We start from the raw sequence: 16,201 nt of genomic DNA on the forward strand, positions 1-16,201 counted from the left end.
GAAGACATTTTAGAATGAAATGAGGTAGAGATTCAAAATTGTACCCAAATTTGTAGATAGATTTAAGGATAACATTTTTATTATGGTTGATACAAATTGTACTTATATTAAAGCATTAAAACCTCAAGAAACATTTCTTGATCCCTTGGGTTATGAATTAAGTGATGAAATAGTAGTTGGATACATTGATTTACTATTGAAGTCAAAGAAGGACCAAGCTAAATAAAGACTTGGAACCTATGATGAGATTATCCAATCAGCTCATTAGGCATCCCTAGAGAAGACTTCTCACAAGAAGATAGAGTCAATAATGAAGAAAGCTTTATTAGAGACTGGTATAATTGAGAGTGAATCACAAGAAGTCGAGCAAACCATGAAGCAAGGTATATTGAAAGTGTAACCTTTGTCAATGTCTATTACAGAGACATCTTCAAAAAAAAGCTTTCCCTATGCAGTAGTATTAGATGTTCAACTAATTGAGCTAAAGAGAAAATTTGAGAAATTAGTGGAAGTTGTGACCCCAAAGACTAAAAGGGTCAAGCAACAAGCCACTAGACCAGGCAAGAGACAAAAAACATTATTGACGATTGTTCAGTCTAGCAAAGAAGAACAACAACAATAAGAAGTTAAACAAGTAGAGAAGGTAACAACTTCTAAGAAATCAGTAGGAAAAGCTTGGAAACCCTAGAAGCCAAAGATACAGAAGATAAACTCAGCTATTGCTAATGAAAGCAACTTTGTGTAGATGAATTTTTTTATGATTTGTATCATAACTTTGAGAAAGATTAGATTTATATCTCTATTGTGAGATACATTATAGACAACAATCTAAAATTGAAGGATATTGAAGGCACAATGAACCAGAAGGTCTATGATAGACTTATTGAGAAGAATGCCCTAGCTAAAGAAGAAGACTTAGAACTTTGGAAGTCTATGCTAAGGACTATATGCAAGAATGATGATGGAGAAGAAATCAAGAGATTGTTAAACAATCTAGCACCATACTTGAGGAACAAGGTAAGACCATTTTTGTTTATGGTGGGTGAGAAAGATGAGTTAAGAAGTGAAACTGTGGTAGCTATAAGTCAAATGATGGAAAAGTCCAAGGTAGCATCTTAACCTACACCTAGAACCTCAAAATTGTCAATGAGCAGTGACACAATGCAGATAGATCAAACCAATGTTACCATTAACATTGAGGATACTAACCTATTTGAGATTTTTGAACCACCTAAATCTCATTTTGAAGATATAGAAGACAAATTGAAGATGAGAAGAGGTCATTAGAGGAAGAGAAGAATAAAGTAGAAGAGGCCAAGTAGAAATTGCTTGAGGATGAGAAGAAAATATTAATTGAAGAAGAAATGAAAAGGAAAATAGAGAAAGACAAGAAGAAGAAATTAGAAGAAGAAAAAAAAAAGAGAAAACAAAAGGAAGGAAAGAGAAGAAAGAGAGGAAGAAGAGAGAAGAGTCAAAGAGGTAGCCAAGAAGAAAAGGGAAGATGACACTAAATCTTCTAGTTCATCTACTCTACTTTCATGTGCCAGCCTAACAATCGATGATGATGATCAAACTGACTTAATCTTATCTTTGTTAAAACTCATTTAGAAGAATAGAATAGTGAAGACCCTGTAGAAAACCTTGATGGAGGTTACTGACAGATTACATAGTACTTTGGTAGTATAGCACATAGAGGTAGATCTAGAATAGAGGGAATAGGTAGTGTTAAAATCATTTGATAAAGAATTCAATAATTTTTTGATTGTTGCAGAAACAAAGGCATAGATCTCACATGATGCTAACTTGTTTAGCACCATTTGTCAAAATATTAAAAATGATTTGATAAATCTTGATACTTGTATCAAGAAACTTTGGAAGTGTCAACAAGATGTGAAGATATTGTACATTAACCAAACCCTATCTTATAAACTAACTAAGGATATCAATAGTCAGATTGGAGGAAAGATGAGTGAGCTAGAGGCTCTATCTAGCTAACTACAGCATCCTGCTAGTAAAATTGATGATTTTAAAGGACAAGTGGCTAGTGTTCAGAATGATATTAGGAAACTTAGAATTTTGGAAGGAACAAATTTTGAAGAGAGTATCAGATTTTAGAGAGTCTATTTCTCTAAAAATATCTATCATAGAGATATAGTTGGAGGAATGTGTCAAGGCCAAGGACGGTTATTCTAACTTTTTGTATTCAGAACTTAATGTAGTTGACATTGCATCATATGCCTTATGTGCAATTCTCACCTCTACTAAATCAACAAAGGATATATGGAAAAAAGGTATGAGCAATCTTAAGGCATATTTTGATGATTGCATGAAGATTCTATTAGCTTAAGGCAGAAGGACAAAAAAAAATTTATAGCAGTTTTCTGATATTTTTTGACATTCTAACCTTTTTCATTGATGTCAAAGGGGGAAAAAATGAATGAGTAAATTGTAAATCAAGTAAAGAAAAGACAATATTATAAAGTATGAAATCATATTTTAAGGGGAAGCATATGTAAAATGAACAAGTTGTAATAGATGTAATGTTATTGAATTATTTTTGTTAAGTTTTTGTCACTTAGCCAATTTTCCCTATTTTGTTGCCATCGGTGCCAAAGGGGAAGATTGTTGACAATTGGATAATGAGGATATCTAATTTTTGTCATTTATGGAAACATATGATGTACATGCTCATAGGAAACCTCATAAATAAAGTTACTTAGCTTTTGGTACTCATAAAATTGTCTAAGTATGAATTTGGTGTTCAACAATGTATTATTTTGTTTGTAACTTGTTGCTAACATCATATTATAACTAGTGAAGTTAGATGGAGATAGTATATATGTTGATGATGATGTGCATAACCGCAAAAGTCAGTATGGACTGTACAAAAAAGAGATATTCATGTTTCATTGAAATAGGACAGTGGAATTAAAGGAAAGGAATTATTTTATTTATAAAATAATTACTTTTCAAATTAGAGCCGATATCCTATATGTTTACTCTAAGTTAAAAAGGTGTATTATGGTCTTAGCCAACCTAGCAAAAATTTGTGTAAAGGCATGGTATTTATGCAAAGGACATCTTGCGATAAGAAGTGTGATTCATGATGTAAGTTGTCTGAGTATTGTGATTTAAAAACTTATTGTGAAAGTGATATATACAAATTTTTTGAAGATATTTCAAGATCTAAGATTGAAATAATAAAGAATCTATATTCTACATGTCTAATTACTTGTGTGGGCAGTTAGCTCTTCTTGTAATTAGAAGTGCATGTTTAGGTAGTGGGCTCATCTTGCATCTACTATAGTACAACTCCTAACAGGGATTCAAAGTCTCCTAACAAGGACTCCTTGTACTAAATTTTCTCATTGACTCCTAACAAGGTCCATCCTCTAACAAGGAACTTATATATTAGTATATTATTTTGTGGGTATCATCACCATCGGGGTTTTCCTTTGGCAAGGGTTTCCCTACTTAAGAAAATATGGTGTTATGAGTTATCTCTGTGCATGGTTACTATTACTATTCAGCAATACGTTATTACTTGGTTATGTATGGTTTTAAGTACGAAATAATAACTAGTTGGTGATTGATTCACACTCCCTCCCCCCCCCCCCACCCCTCCCTCCTTCTTAGTAATTACTATTTCTAATAGTATGGTGCAAAGAATAGGTTTTAATGTCTAAAATACTCATTAATTTGGTCAATTGACTCTTTTCCAACCATGAAAACCCCTATCTTGAAGCATCTACAAAAACAATTCCTTTATGCAATATGGGGCCTAAATACTCCATATCCATCATGGTATGCTACCACAAAAACTCCATTATTCCCAACCTCATAGATATATACTTTGGTAGTATGTGTGGGGGTTGTGTGCATGCATAAATTATCATAACTAAAATATATTGAAACAAGAAGGCATCCCACTATTTATGGTCCAATTTGGCATCATATTTTAACCATATTGGCCTTATTATTGCTCTTAAAAGTTTACGGAGCCTATCTGGTAGAGCACCTAACATCCTCATGAAAATAGAGCTAAAATTATTAAAGAATGAAATAGGAGAAGAATAAGTGTAATGTCTATCCCATACTTTATTCTATAGTTGTACTGGTAAGTATCCATCTAGGTCTGAAGTCTGATCAATGAAATTAGTGCTGAAATAGCCAATATTTTTATACAAAATGAGATTCATCAATAGTGAATAGTGGTGGAATTTGAAATTTCCAAATTCTCCCCCTGAGCAATAGCAATTTGTTCTTGCATCTTCTCAATGATGTAATTCACCTAATCATATTCAATATTAATGAGGGGATCTTTGATGTTTAAAGCCATAAGATAGGGCCCTCCAAATACCATATATGATCCATCACTTCCTAACACCTTATGCAAACCATAACATTTATTTTTCATATAGTTTTTTAACTTGTCAACTAGCAACATCTTGTCCATCTTCTTAGGAATATCTCCTATTGATTTCAACACATATGGAATGTGGTGAATCATCACCTTACCAATATAAAAATTTACATTCCTTTCAAAATTTTCTTGGAAGTCATGGATGTCTACTTCCACACTCATCTACCCCTCAAGTCTAAAAGCCTCAATGAAGGAAACATGACGCAATATGAACAGAATGCTCCCATCCTTCATCTAGGAAGATTTGGTTGTAGTTTTATACATTAATATTAGGGCTTTCAATAAATCTACATCCACGTACACCTCAAGAAAAATAATCTTCACCAAGTTCCTCCTCCATGGATTTGAAGTTTGTGGCTTCTTGAATCTATTGCTATAAAAGAACATGAACAACTCACACCCATTTGTATTTGGGTAGATGGTGTCTCTACAAGATATGTAGGGATCACTAAAACTATGGTCATTTGTAGAGATTGCATTTGATGATCTTGGTAGGAGTTCTAGCATACTTTTTAGGCTTCCTCTACCTTATTTTTCATGTCTCTGAAGATTATGCTTGAACAATTTCCACCGCTTTAGATTTTGCCCCATCACCTCTTATTTCTAACATTTTTCTTCTATAGACAAGCTTTGGATTCTAAAATTCTCAAGAAATATCTTAGCAATATGAAAATTCAAGTGCTCTGCAACTCAATAATTCTTTTAGCTTTGGCAATTGTACTTTATCAGTTATAGAGAATGTCTTTATGGAAGAAGGTGCCCCATCAACTCCATTTATTTCATTAAATGTTTGCATACATGAGGATTCAAACTCTATATTTGGAGTGTCATTTCAAAAATTAGGTGATGTTAGCATCCAACTTAGCATTCTTATTTTATGCCAAAAATTATGATTCGTTGAAACCCTTGTCCTTTTCATATTTCTATGAGTTCTCTTTATGCACTTTTTTCTTTTAGGGTTACACTCAACTAGATTTCCTTTTTATCATAATTAAATGAGCTTAACTATTAGAACCTTCTAATCTTACGCTTCAAATCTTATCAAACAGTCAAGACCTTTAACTATTACATCAACATTTAACCACAAACTTACACTTAATTGTCAGCAACCTTTATTTTAACATCATAGCCCTTCAAAAATAGACCTTCATTCTTACACTCACCTTTAATCATAACTTTAGGAAGCATCAGAATGAATCTTATGATGTTAAGTCTAACCCTCAGTTGTAGCATCAAACACCTTTCAAAATATACTTACACCCTTATGTTGGCCTTTGTATCATAGCATCATAGAAACCCTTAAGGGATACTTGCGATCATATGCTTTCCTTTGGAGCTTAAGTTTGGGAGGCACATTATCTTAATTTAAAAAAATTCATACATTTATGTTCATGACCTTAGTCATATCTTTGGGTGACCTCTACAACATGACTTATGCACTTATGATTTCTCTTTGAATTTATTATCATGACTTATTTTGCACATACACATTTAGACCTATGATGATACACTTTACCCTTAGGTCATAAGATCAAAAGAAATATTTAACTTAACCAAAAAAGCTATGATCCTACATTCTTAATTCTAAGCGTAAGATCAAAATACAACCATAACCTTCTTGTGATGCTACACTCACACTTGATCGTGAGATTGGAAGGCTATAATGAATATTCTAATTTCACTTGCGAACTCCCACTAGGACATAAGACTTAAGATAATTAAAGTCAAACCTTGGATTAAAAAAAATTGACTAATTCTTTACATGATTAAAATATTTTCAACATAACCTTGGATTATAAAGGATGACTTTAAAAAAATTGCCCAACTAAGAGCACAAGTCAAAAAAATTAGGGTTTTTCTACAAAAACCTCTACAACAACAACATCTAAACCCTAGTTTCATTCAATTCACTTGATTTTCATAATAGTATTCAAAAAAAATTAAAATGGTGAAAATAAAGGCTATTAGTTACTCTTTCTAGCAAAAATAGATAGCATGCATCCATGTAAGAACTCAACATTTCTTGAAGAGAAGACCCCATTCTTGACAAGATGTAAACTTATTTAGAGAGCAACACCTGATCAAATCAAGGGAAGAACACAATATATTTACCAATTATATAATATTTACAAATGTACAAAAACCCTAAACTATTGTTAATGGAATGAAAAGTACCTTTAGCAGAAATACTTCTTTAGAAATTGTCCATGAACTAGTGATTCCAAAATATCTTTTGATAGCTCTTTGATGAAATATGAATCCTACCCCCATTTTTCATGAATCAAATATGGACCAAGCCAAATGGGATCAAATTTCCCATGTCTACCCTTATCCTCCATTCTAGAATTCCAAAGTATTACTAATTCTTATAATTCAAATTTCCTTTTTGATGTCCTTTTATCATAAAGATGTTTTACTTGTAGTTGAAATTTTGTATTTCTTATGGAAGCCTTCCTTCTAGGTTCATCTAGTTGTAGAATCTCATCAAGTCTCATATGTATTTCATCTATTACATCATCTCATATTGAAAGATAAATTTGTACATCACATTTAAGTTGTTATGTGGTAAGCTGGCTTGTATTTCATAAACTAGGTCATAAGGTGTACAACATATTACCTTTTTCACTATTACTCTGTCAACCCATATTGCTAAGGGTAACTTTGAATCCTGAGCCTTCTTGTTTTCATCCAAAATTCTTTTAATGATTTTCAATAGGCTCTTATTATTTTATCGTGCTTGCCCATTCCCTTGAGCATGATATGGGGATGATGTATATCTTGTAATGCTATATTTCTCACAATAAAAATTCATATTCCTATGATCTAAAACACATAGCATTCTCTGTGATAATCTTTTCTAGACAACAAAATCTAATGATAATATTATTCAGGATAAAATCCATCACCACTTTACTTGTTAATCTTTTGGTGGAGATTGCTTCAACCCATTTTGTAAAGTAGTTTTTTGCAAATAAAATCCATGAATGCCCACAACTAGATTTGTTCACAATTTCTCCTATAAAATCAATTCCCCTTTGGTTGAATGGTGTTTTCACCTCTACTGGTCGTATTGGTAAGTTACCAAAGAATATTAAATTACCTATAAATCTTTGGAAAGTGTCACATATTTTGACAAGTTCATGTGCATCTATCAATAGTGTAGGCCACCAGAATCCAGCTTTACTCACTTTATGAATTGTTATTTTAGCCACCTCCACACACTCCACTATGCATTTCATTTAAAATATTTGCTAGTTGCTCTTCATCAATACATTTTAGTAATAAATCTTCCATGTTTTTCCACTCTAGTTCTCCTTTAGCAATGACATACTTGATGGCTTGTAAATTCAATGCACTTTTCTAATTATCATCATCTCTAGTAGAGTCTTCATATACTACAAATAATGGATTATGCCCTTGTAACATCCACAAGCATCTATATCACATAACTTACTTGTGCAATTATCATCAAGTTGGCTTATTTGACTTGCTTCTAAATTGGTATCTATAATTAATTTTGCAAGTATTTTCCCTTTGACCAATTGGTGATTTGAATATCTATATTAAATTCTTGGATACTATTAATCCGTCTGCATCTTCTTCCTGATACCTCCTGGTGAGAGAGAATGGCTTTTACCGCATCACTTGGGACAAAGGAAAGTATAGTAGCCCCCATGAGATAACATCTAAATTTTTTTTCAGATGTAACTAATGCATAAGCTTATTTTCCATTTATCTCATATTTCAGTTCTGTAGCTTGCAAGAATTTTCTTTAAAATTTTATGGGTTGCTCAAATCCCTCTTCATTTTTTTGTAATTGGATTGTTCCAATAGTAATAAATGAAGCAAATCAAAATATGTGCATGGGCTTTGAATAATCAAGGGCTCTTAAAATAGGGGCATCTTCAATTTCTTGCTTTATTTTTTGAAAAGCACTAGTTGGCTCACCATCCCATTTGATCTCAAAACCTTTCTTGAGTATTTTAGAGATAGCTTACTCCCAAAAAGTTATGAACAAACCATCTAAAAAAGTTAATATTTCCAAAGAAATATTGAATTCCCTTTACATTTTTAGGCTTTTAAATCTTATCAATCACTTTTACCCTTTCAAGGTCTATTCTCACTCCTTCTTTTACAATAATATGTCCTGAGAGCTTACCTTCAGTAACTCCAAAGGCACTTTTCCTTGGATTCAAAGAAATAACATAATCCAAACCTCTAGCAAACACTTTTCAAAATGTATATAGAGGTCATCCTCTTTCTTTGAATATCATCTTGATATACTACTAGCAAATTTTCAATAAAATCTACAAAAGCCACATCCATGGCTCTCTAGAAAGCAACACCGACATAGCCACATCCATGGCTCTCTAGAAAGTAGCACCAGCATTTGTTAAACCAAATGGAATTCTACTATATACATATGTTCCCCATGGTGTTGAAAATGCAATTTTATACTATTCTAATTCTTTGACAACCACCTAGTTATATCCAAAGAAACCATACATCATAGAAATTAACTCTGGCCCAATAACCCTTTACAACATGGCCTCCATATTTGGCAAGCCATAGTTGTCCTTTAATGAAGATATATTCAAATTTCTAAAGTAAACACACAACCTTATATCTCCATTTTTCTTTCTAACAAGGACAAGATTAGATACCCAAGAAGAATTCCTTATTGGCTTGATAATTCTTGCATCCCTTAACTTCATCAATTCCTCCTACATTTTTTGGTGCTAAGGTTGGTTTAATAGGCCTTTTCTTCTTCCTAAAAGGTTTGGTGACTTCCTTTAGTGGGATTTCATGCTGAAATAAATCTTCTCTAAAGGACTTTAAGTCATCATAAGACCAAGAAAATGCATGCCTATATTTTCTTATGAATTTATCAAGGCCTTTCTTACTCCAAAATATAATTTCTTACCATTGTATACCTTTTTTGGTGTATCCTTAGTCCCACGATTAATCTACTCTAACTCTTTATTATCATGCTCCTTAGCATTAAGCTTATAGATCTATCATGATTAGAGAAAACAATTTCTAATACCACTAATCCTTTGGGAATCTTGTTTGTTTTTTAATGAACCACTTCTTACCCAAAGATGGTATCCTTAACTTCTATTGTTTCAACCATTGCAATACAATCAATTTCCTAACCCCAAATGTAATCTTCACAATTTACAAGATATCTTTATTATCTTCAAAAACTTGCCAATTTTCTATATTGTTAGGAATAGATGGTTTGGTTTGTACCTCTACTTTTGATATAACAAAAAATTTGATATCATCAAGTTTTAAAGAAATGTTTGCTCATAGATCAGTCATCATGTTGTTACCTTTTTTCACCCAAGATATCCCAAATGCATCAAAATTTTCTATCATGTCCCATACAACATTCCTATACTACCTTAACCTTTTATTTTTAGAGACAGGATAGATTTCACTTGAGAAAGAACCAATTCAAAATCTCCAATTATATGCAAACATTTAATCCCATGCTTGTAGGCTATTCTCAAACCTAACAATAAAGCCTCATATTCTGCAACATTATTGGTACATGGGAAATTCAAAGTGAAAGAAAACTAATAAGTAATTCCATTAGGGGAGATCAAAATAATACCTAATACAAATCCACCCTTTTAGCATGCTCCATCAAAATACATGGTCCACAAGTCCCCTTCATCTAATTTTAAGTCAACTTATGCTACAATAATTGATTTAGTAGACTCTTTCTCGAAAACTAAGATCTCAGCACTGAATGACTTAATATCAGTGTCCACAAAATATGTCATCTCATTATCAACATTTTGTTCAATCATATAAATATTTTTTGGTTCTCTATTAATTTTAACCAACTTGTCATCAATTTGAAAAGTTGCATGAGATATAACACATTAAAGACTTTCACTCATTCCTACACTCTATTTCCTAGATAGTAGCATACCATATTGGGGTGGAATGTCCTCATCTAAAACACTCATTGTCAATTCTTTATTAGGATAGGAAGGAAACCTATAAGTAAGTGCACTTATTATCCCTATGACAACAACTTCTCTTTGATCCATAGCACAACATCTACCTTAGGTAGTGTTTACCTTCAATCTTAACTTTTCCATAACCTCAAAAGGAACTACTATATTTGATGCACCAAAGTCTATCATAAAATTATTCAATGTCTTTCCATTTACAATAATACTTAAGAAAAATGGGTTAGTATTTCCTAAGCACTGATTCACTAAATCATCTAAGTACATAGGTGGGATTTAAGACATAGCACCCTCCATTTCTTTTGGTTCCTTATTTTCCTTAGAAAAATCATTTGCCTTATCTTTATGCTCTGGGATTCTTAACAAATTTGAGAGTGGAACCTTTACTATAATCTATGATAGCATAGATAACATATCAATAGGAGGGATGGGAGGAATTTCTATTTGCATAGCTTTTTTATCCTTCTACTTCTCAAAGATAATAGTAGCACCATGATTCTTCTACTCCTTATTTTTAACAATTGCATTAAATGATTTTTCTTCTCCCTTTTTCCCATCCTTGTTTTGAGCCTTGGGGATTTTGGAAGTATCAACTTTCTTCAATTCCCATTTATTGCTCACATTCTTTATCCTAATATCATAACCATCTTTAGGCTTACTTGTCTTATTATCTTTGGGATCTATTTTCTTGAAAAATATCGGTTGCCTTGCAACCATCATTCCCAGCCAGTATACCCCTTGTTTGCACTTGTGCAACCATGTTGGTAGTGATCTCATCAATTTCCTTCTGACTAGGTCTTCTCAAAACTACTTCATATTTTGAAGATGTCGTGTTATAAGTTACATCATCACTTCATCTTCATCTAAGAAAATTTGTTGATGTACAACATCATGAATTTACATCTTAACATATACATCATTATCACAATTATCATAATCAGATACATCATCATAATAATATTCAACCATGTTACAACCTATGTCATCAATATTATCTTCTTGGTTAGGTTGTTCATCATTTTCACTCTGAGAATTAGAAAAGAACATTGCAAAAGCACAATGCTTTAATGAATGGGATAACTGACATATCATGCACCATTGAGAATCATCTATCATGTTGACAGAAGCTCTTTGCAAAGGATCAGAGGTAACTTTATCATTTGTACTTTTGGGAGGAGGAATAATAGGTTTACCATCCTTCCATTGGGTATTGTAGGGATAGTTCTAAATCTTATTTTTCTTATTGTAATTCCCTTGGAACTGAGGTCTATCTATGGTAGGACCTTTTTCATTTCTATTTATGGGGATTTTGAGATCTTTCATGGCATTACAAACTTGATATATCTTATCTACCTCTTGCTTCTTATTTCCTAGAGTTTTATGATCTTCTATCTTATTTCCTTTACTCCCAAACAATCTAGGATACTCTCTATTATTCTTCAACTTACCAAATATCCTAATAGTATTCTCAATATTTATTACAATTCTAAAGGCATCTTTGAGAGCCCTTGGATCCTTAACTCTTAACAAGTATCTCATATTACCATCAAAAGAATTAAAATAAGTGGAAATACAAACCTTATCATCAAGTCTCATAACCTGAAATGATTTTCACATCCCCTTCTGAAATCTAGCATTAAAATTAGGGACAAATTAATTCTAGAGATTCTTTATATTATTGAACTCATTCAAAATATAACTATCATTTGATTTATCACCATACTACTCTTTGAAACAATGCCCCATCTCTCTCCATGAGGATATGGATCCCTCGGGAAATCTTTTGACCATTCCCTTGCATCTTCTATTAATGAGTGCACAAATAATTTCATAACTAAATCCCCATGCTCAACTTCATAATCATTTACCAAATCTAAGAAACATCTCAAATGATCTTCATAAGTAATAACATTATTCCCATAAAATTTTATCAATTTGTTTCTCAATTATTTCACAATGGAATTTGGATAGCTAGGGATCCCATTAAAACACAACTATCTATATCCCTCTAATTGGATTGGTCTCCTTTGTGTTCCCATCCTAGTATTACCACCATAATTAAATGTATTATCTATACTAGTATTTGAGGCTATTTTAACATTAGTAACTACCTTTGGAGAAGATAAAGTAGGAGCATCAACTGTAAGAGTTTTATTGGCACTATTTTTTGGCATAGAAATATTGGAAATAGGGCTAGGTGAGATGAGTTATGGTTGTCATTTATGGAAACATATATCTCAAAAAAGATAGCAGAAAATATTGTTGAAGATTCTACAGTCAGAGATTGAAAATTGTCTGAGATAGAAAATTGTCTAAGTGTTAGACAATTTCACTAACATCATAAAAATTGATTTTGGTATATCAAAGGCTACAGAGATATTTGGAACATGTGAAGTTAAGGTAAGGTGTATCAAAATATCACGATGATGTACCTAAATGCATAGATCAATAAGGATAGTACAGACAAAGTTACAGGCTAAATACCAGTAAAGGCAATATGCACAATAGAATAGAGTACAACAAAAATAGAGGAATAAAGGGTTATGGAATTATTTTAGTTATGAAATAATTACTTCTTTTTTTTAAGGACGACATCCTATATGTTTTCCCTAAATTAACATAATGTGTGATTGCATCAATCCAACTGAATAAAAATTTTGTGAAGGAAAAGAGTATAAGTAAAGAGTTATTTTATGCAAAGTAATGTGTAAGTGTGATATATGTGATGTATGTGAACATGAAGTATATGATGAGTATGTGAACTATGTACATGCATGCAAACTTGTATGAGAGATTTGTAATGTGAATTCAGATGTCAAATCAGGCTATGTGAAGTACAATAGTAAGCAGTAAGGAGGCTTTTGTATCTATCTCTTTTGCATAAAGGCATTGTATTGTATAATTGCATGTTAGGGCAGTAAGCTCTTCTTGCATACAGTTGTAATTGTAATACCAACTCCTAATAGGTTTGAAGCATCTCCTAATACTATTGAGGATTTTAACAAGGCCTAGTCTAACAAGGACTAAGACACTATATGTAAGTCATAGAATCCTAATAGGATCAATATCCTTAACATGATTCTTTTATTTAGGGGATCATTTTGTGGGTGCCATCCCCATTGAGATTTTTCCTTTGCCAAGGTTTTCCTAGTTAACAAATAATGGTGTTATGAGTTTTCTTTCTATATGGTTTTATTTACTATTCAACATTATTGGTTTACTTTCATATGCATGTTGTAAAGTAATTAATAATAACTAGTTGTGGGAAAAAGTTCGTAGAATATTGATTCACCCCCCCCCCCCCCCCCTCAGTAATATCTATTTTTAATGATTGGTATCTTAGTATAGTTACTCAAAAGAGGTTTAACAACTTGAGTAAGATCCCTATGGATATGAAATAGTTAAAGAGGAATCTTGAAGAGTCCCTAGTGAAAATTGATTTTCTTATAGAAGAAAGAGACAACCTGAAAGAAAGGTATGAAGATTCAAAAGATTACATTGGTAAACTAAAACATAGGATTGATTATCTAAAATCTAGAAAAGAAACAAAGGAGAAGACTAATGACAGTGATGAAGCAGTAACCCTTAAGAAAGAGAATGAGACCTTGGAACATGAGTTGAAAAGTATTGAACTTAAGTTGAGTCTGAAAAAAAATTATAGTAAGATTGAATTAGATTTAAAATCTGAGAATGCAAATCTCTGATCCCATCTAACACAAGTAACATCTAAATTAGATTATGTTAGAACAAAGCATCTAGAATTAGCAAAATGAAATACCATTGTGAAAGGAGAGTTAACTCAAGATAAGAAATAGTTAGAAAAACTTTATTCCAATAGTGAGAAAATTAATGAAAAAATATTTTACTAGAGATCTTCCTATGATAAGACAGGTCTTGGATATCTTATTGGAGAAAAATCAGCCAAGAAATCTAAAGTTAGGAATTAACTAGATCTAGTTGTTGAAAACCCTAAGCCTAAAGAAACTGATGAAGATAGGATTGAACCAAGCATATCTAGAAAAGTATCTAAAGAAGTTGAGCAAACTAATCTATCTAAAAAATGTGATGAACCAAAGAAAATAGAGAAAGTTGAATCACCTAAGGAAGCTAGACATAAATTCAAAGGTATATATTTTATATGCAATGAAGTTGGTCATGTGAAGAGAGATTGCATGGATAATTCATTTAGACCTATCATTAATTTGTATTATTATAATTTTCAAAGTTTTGGACATGATGCAAGAGCATCTTAGGTTGCATTGCTATCCTACATATTTCCCTCATTATGTTGTTATTTTCAAGGTCTCTATTGTTATCAAGCTCTTAGTTTTTTTCGAGATCCTAGTTGGTGTTGAGTTCTTTGTTTTTTTTGACCTTGTTGTTAGTGTCAAGTTCTTAGTTGTTGTCGAGTGCCTATTGGTGTCAAGTGATTTTTGGTGTCGAGTGCCTATTGATTCCAAGCTCGCGTATACACCAAGAGTTTTTGAGTGATAGTATTTTTTTTGGTCCTTCTTTGGCCAAGTTTTCTATATATAGTTCTAGTTTGAGCCAGTACCTTACATGTATTTAATTTTGTATTTGCATTTAATATTTGTTGAGAGCTAACTATTGGCTTGGTTATGCATTTAATGTAAGGATTTATTTAGTGGGTAATTTGTAACAAGCCGACTTGTGGCTATACAAGTATTTAAAGGGGTCTTGGGTAGAGTCTTAGGTAGGATTTTTGGGGAATTTAGGAAGAGTAAGAAGAAGGGTTGGAATGTGAAGATCATCATTGAAGTCTAGATTGTAATGTTGGCCAGAAGGCCTCATAGTCGAGTATGTATTTTTTAATTTGATGAATTGATAAAGTGTTTTTCTCTTCTACCTCATTTGGTTGTTGTTCTTCTACTATGTTTACTCTTATACATGTCCTTGGTAGTTGGGTGTGCCTTTGGCCCTAGTATCCATCATCCTCCCTACATCAGATGGTATCATAGCTTGAGGTTTGTCCTTGTGAAGATTGGATTGTGTAGAACCCTAAGTTGATTTGGTTGTGGGGTAGAAGATCTAGTGATTTGACCTACAATTTGTAGAGGGTTATGATCTTGTAGGAACTTTATTTTGAAGATGGTTCAAGGTAGAGGAAATGTTGACAATGTTGTATTGGATACATTGATACAAATTGCAACCAAATTAGATGTTGTAGAGACATCCTAGAGGAGAGGAGCACATCTTGATTATGTGAGTGATGATGAAGCAATAGCACCAAACCCTAATCTAGAACTTGAAGAACATCAAGACGAGGCAAGATTATTGAGAGTATTGTCTAGGGCACATTTAAAGCTTGTTATAGAAGTTGTTCCCTGTGATATAAAATTAGACACCAATACAATGTTGGATTGGATCTCTGATATGGAGAAGTTCTTTGAGTATGAAAACACTCCTAATAATAGGAAGGTGAAAATTATAGTTTCTAGGTTGAAGGGTCATGCCTCATTGTGGTGGGAGCATTAGCAAATTGATAGACAAAGGACAGGAAAGGGGAAGATCAAGACTTGGCTTAAAATAGTGAATAAGATGAAGAAAAAGTTTCTTCCTACTAATTACCAACTTAGCTTGTTGAGAAAGATGCAAAGTTTGAGACAACAAGACATGATTGTAAAGGAGTTACCGAGGAATTCTATATATTGGACATCATATCTAGACATGTGGATGATGATGTTGAGAAAATTATAAGCTACATAGATGGATTGAGATTTTGGATTCAAGATGAGATAAGTTTTTTGAAATTGGAAAGTGTGGAGGAAGC

This window comes from Cupressus sempervirens, chromosome 4 (genome assembly GCF_028749045.1).
Source record: "Cupressus sempervirens isolate cs-2001-9-10 chromosome 4, ASM2874904v1, whole genome shotgun sequence".
In the NCBI taxonomy this organism is placed as follows: domain Eukaryota; kingdom Viridiplantae; phylum Streptophyta; class Pinopsida; order Cupressales; family Cupressaceae; genus Cupressus; species Cupressus sempervirens.